Source organism: Pimephales promelas, chromosome 13 (genome assembly GCF_988280905.1).
Source record: "Pimephales promelas chromosome 13, fPimPro1.hap1.1, whole genome shotgun sequence".
Classification (NCBI taxonomy): domain Eukaryota; kingdom Metazoa; phylum Chordata; class Actinopteri; order Cypriniformes; family Leuciscidae; genus Pimephales; species Pimephales promelas.
Genome location: NC_142781.1, coordinates 1,089,150 through 1,094,128, shown reverse-complemented (window position 1 = coordinate 1,094,128; position 4,979 = coordinate 1,089,150). Strand labels below are relative to the sequence as shown.

Sequence of the window (4,979 nt, the reverse complement as noted above, 5' to 3'; positions counted from 1 at the left end):
GGTCGCTGTGCCCTCTGGCGAAATTTGTGACGTTCCGCGATCACATTTACTTTAGGAACAAAGTGATTTCTGAGTCCCTCCACTGCAGTAGCATATGTAGTACCTGTATCTGGTAGTGCGTAAAACAGACGTTGCCGCTCGGTGCCAAGTGCATGGAGAAGAACAGCACGCTTTCTTGCCTCTGGCCACTTTTCCCCGTCGGCATCGATTACTAACATATAGTTCTCGAACATTTTCAGCCATGTAGGGAAGGGAATAGCAGGTTCGCCTGGGCAAGGCATGAACGGTGTAGGTAAAGGCACATTAATAGCCATCCTCGTCGCCAAAGATGTGGTATTTTGTCAAGTATTTAGACACGAGCCGAGAGACATGTAATCCACTGTACACAACTTTATTCTCCTTCTCTTTTTCTACTCCCACCAACTCACCCTGTCTACTCACTAGCGCCCTCTGTGTTCACTAACAGTTATTAACAGGACACAACAAGCCCCGAATCTGACCAAATCAGATTCTCTTAAAGGTCCTCTCAGTTCACACTCCTATGGTGAGGGGACCGATCTAAGATGACCTGGAGAAAGACTTTGTTCGTCTTATCCTCATTTGCATGTTCATGGTGGCATGGAGAATTTGTGCAGTCTTTACATAAAAGTATTACAACAAAAATCCTGATGCAATTTATCATAACATATTGTACACCATGGATTATAAAATCAAAAGAGGAGTTTTTTATACCAAGAAAGAGGGGATTCAAAGACTTTAAAGCAGTGATACACACATCATCTTTGGATATGAACCTTAAAAAGTTATGTTAACTTGAAAAGTAACTCTAACATAACTAAAGAATCATAACAACAAAACATAAGGCATAGGACATACATACATAAAGCACAGGAGAAATACTATAACATTGGGGGCAGTTTGTGTGTATGAATGAGTAAGTGTCCTTGTGTATTGGAGGTGTATCTCTATCTCTGCGTGTGAGGGTTGCAGACACAGTCTCTCGCTGAGATCGATCAGGGGAGAACGGCCGACGGTTAGGGCCGAATGACAGCAGGGGACGGGGGGGAAGGCTTTATGATGGGGGGGAAGGCTTTATGATGACTATTCGTTACACGTGTGACTAGTTACATCACTTCACTGTCATCCATAAATCCTCTCCCGTGGCCTCATGGGATAGTAAAGTGTCCATCGTATGCACACCACAGAATAGAAGATCATCTGGGGACTTTGCTTACTCTTTAATGAATACTGTGAATTCAGACACTTCTTTTGTCATACTGTTTTTGCCTAATAGGGAAGGATGTGATTTCCGATGCAGTCAGATCATTGAGACATACTGAATGAATATATGCGGGCGTTTCAATGGCTGTAATATGTAAAATTATACATGTCGTTAATGCAGGTCGAACACACTAACATAATGTCAAGCATACGGACATCTTTCCACTCAAAACAATGTTATAGTACATGTAATGCTCAGACTCAGGAATCGGCCATGTATGTTCAATCAAACATGTTTTACAAAATCCAAATGAAGAAACTTTGTCAAGCTAACTTTTTCCCCCTTGGTGCAAAAGCCAGTTCCTCTCTCTTATTTCAGTAGGTCCTAAAATATAAGTAGCTATAAATAAAGTAGCTTTCACTGAAGACTATAAAAAAAACACTCAAACGTATGGCAGAGAAAAGGTGATAAAATAAAACATGTATATTCTCTGCTGCGGCTCATCAAGCAGTGAGATGATTGACAGCAGCGTATTCACTGAAGTCCTGATCATTCCTGAAACTGACGCTGTCAGGACTGTCCGGTTCCTTGTGGAAATACACCTCTGCGTAATTCAGATCCTCAGCAGATGTGATGCAGCACCGAGAGTCACCAGTGCCTTTCTCAACTGTAGCGTAAACACAGTTAGAAGAATCAGAGGGGTTTGTGGGTAATTGGGCAGTGGCGTATAGGAAGTTAGAATAATCAGAGTGGTTTGTGGGTAATTGTGTGTGAGTGTCTTTAATCTCCTCGTAATCACAACCAGTGTGAGAAACCTGAGGAGAGACAGAGACATTATTCCTCACTCTGGAGATTGTCAGGATGGAAGGCATTAGACATTAATATCATTATGAATAAAAATCAACATTTTATACTGGACTCACAACATCATGTTTGCCTGGTTCAGTCTGAGATGATGAATCACCGCCTGTCAAAACCAAGCATCCTTAATTAATGACATTACTGTATTACATCACAATTCAACACTGATGTCTTGTGTGAATGTTTTCACACATCAAGAACTGTATTTTGCTCATGTCTTATTCCAGCCTATAGGTGGCGACAGAAAGTGTGAAAACAGGTCTAAGAAATATATCTGTTTTAAACTCGGTATAAATGGAGAGTTTCTCCATCTAAAGTAGATAAGAATGAGTTTTACCTCGAGACTGGCGCTTCTTACAGAGAAACAGTAGTAAGAGTCCAGCGATGATCAGAACCAGAAGAACCAGAGGGATGATCAGAGAAGAGCCTGAAAACACAGGAGAAATAACCAGAGAACATGATCACTGTGAGCTAAATATCAAACAGATCATGGGCATAGCTGGATGTTTGGAGGAGGATTGGTCAGACCGGGGCCGGTTGCATAAACACAGCCATTCCGTTAAGACTGCATGTGACTTAAGTACTAATATGACCAACTAGCGGTTAATCAGGGGGCAGTCAGTCTTACCTTTTTGCATCAAATTAGATTTTATGTAACTGAGTTAAAAAAGTTGTGAACAGTCAAGAAAAAAACTGATGACGACTAACTTGTAAAACTAGCCTTAAGGTGGGCGTACACGGTGTGATTTTTTGCTGTTTTACGCACTGGCGATTCTAAGGGGTGGCCTGGGCTCATTGGCCACCCCTGTGGCCACCCCAGATCTGATAGGTAGTCGGTCAAGGTCGTCAACACAAGAAACAAGAGAAATGCTGTCAATCAATGGTGACAGCTGATCAACCGATTTAGGTCCAGTTTTACCTTTTTTAATAACACAGTAATAGTCATACTGAGGCTCTGAGAGCTGATTTCTGCTCAGCGGACGTTTGGCCATGCAGGTCAGGTTACTAAAGAGATGCGCGCGCTGGCTGCTGGTCCGTGAAACAGGTGGACAGTCTTACAACAGCAACAAATACAACGATAAAAACGCGGGAATCTGTAGATTGAGAGGTATGGTAATTTAATGTTTAGTTATAAAGTGTTTAGCCCTTCCAGAGCTGAGATATCGAAAATCTAAATTTCGACCCGAAAAAACTGACAGTGTTACCCCTCACGTTTTTTTTTTTTTTTTGGGCGAAAAATTAGGTATCCCCAATCTTCTCAAAACTCTGGATTCTGATAGAGGCCATGAGACTTAGACCTGAGTGCAACAAAGGAGGCTCTAGACCCTTCCAGAGCTGAGATATCGAAATTCAAAGTTTCGACCAGAAAAAAACCCGACAGTGTTACCCCTTACGTTTTGTTTTTTTTTGGCGAAAAATTAAGTATCCCCAATCTTCTCAAAACTCTGGATTCTGATAGAGGGCCATGAGACTTAGACCTGAGTGCAAAAATGGAGGCTCTAGCCCCTTCCAGAGCTGAGATATCGAAACTCAAAAATTCGGCCCGAAAAAAAAACGACAGTGGTACCCCTTACGTTTTTTTTGGGGGGGCGAAAAATTAAGTTTCTCCAATCTTCCCAAATTCTGATAGAGGGCCATGAGACTTAGACCTGAGTGCAAAAATGGAGGCTCTAGCCCCTTCCAGAGCTGAGATATCGAAACTCAAAAATTCGGCCCGAAAAAAAAACGACAGTGGTACCCCTTACGTTTTTTTTTTGGGCGAAAAATTAAGTTTCTCCAATCTTCCCAAATTCTGATAGAGGGCCATGACACTTAGACCTGAGTGCAAAAATGGAGGCTCTAGCCCCTTCCAGAGCTGAGATATCGAAACTCAAAAATTCGGCCCGAAAAAAAAACGACAGTGGTACCCCTTACGTTTTTTTTTTTGGGCGAAAAATTACGTTTCTCCAATCTTCCCAAATTCTGATAGAGGGCCATGAGACTTAGACCTGAGTGCAAAAATGGAGGCTCTAGCCCCTTCCAGAGCTGAGATATCGAAACTCAAAAATTCGGCCCGAAAAAAAACGACAGTGGTACCCCTTACGTTTTTTTTTGGGCGAAAAATTAGGTTTCTCCAATCTTCCCAAATTCTGATAGAGGGCCATGAGACTTAGACCTGAGTGCAAAAATGGAGGCTCTAGCCCCTTCCAGAGCTGAGATATCGAAACTCAAAAATTCGGCCCGAAAAAAAAACGACAGTGGTACCCCTTACGTTTTTTTTTTTGGGCGAAAAATTAAGTTTCTCCAATCTTCCCAAATTCTGATAGAGGGCCATGACACTTACACCTGAGTGCAAAAATGGAGGCTCTAGCCCCTTCCAGAGCTGAGATATCGAAACTCAAAAATTCGGCCCGAAAAAAAAACGACAGTGGTACCCCTTACGTTTTTTTTTTTGGGCGAAAAATTAAGTTTCTCCAATCTTCCCAAATTCTGATAGAGGGCCATGAGACTTAGACCTGAGTGCAAAAATGGAGGCTCTAGCCCCTTCCAGAGCTGAGATATCGAAACTCAAAAATGCGGCCCGAAAAAAAAACGACAGTGGTACCCCTTACGTTTTTTTTTTGGGCGAAAAATTAAGTTTCTCCAATCTTCCCAAATTCTGATAGAGGGCCATGAGACTTAGACCTGAGTGCAAAAATGGAGGCTCTAGCCCCTTCCAGAGCTGAGATATCGAAACTCAAAAATTCGGCCCGAAAAAAACAACAACAGTGGTACCCCTTACGTTTTTTTTTTTTGGGCGAAAAATTAAGTTTCTCCAATCTTCCCAAATTCTGATAGAGGGCCATGAGATTTAGACCTGAGTGCAAAAATGGAGGCTCTAGCCCCTTCCAGAGCTGAGATATCGAAACTCAAAAAT

At 42.1% G+C, this 4,979-nt stretch overlaps 1 long non-coding RNA gene across 1 annotated transcript; it reads right to left on the bottom strand.

Moving 5' to 3' along the window:
* LOC148973779 (uncharacterized) lies at window positions 1-3,450 on the bottom strand. Its single transcript, XR_016145947.1, has 3 exons — window positions 2,421-3,450; window positions 2,146-2,189; window positions 1-2,037 (listed from the first exon to the last, which is right to left on the bottom strand). It is a non-coding gene; the product is annotated as an uncharacterized LOC148973779 (long non-coding RNA).
* Window positions 3,451-4,979: the final 1,529 nt, after the last annotated feature.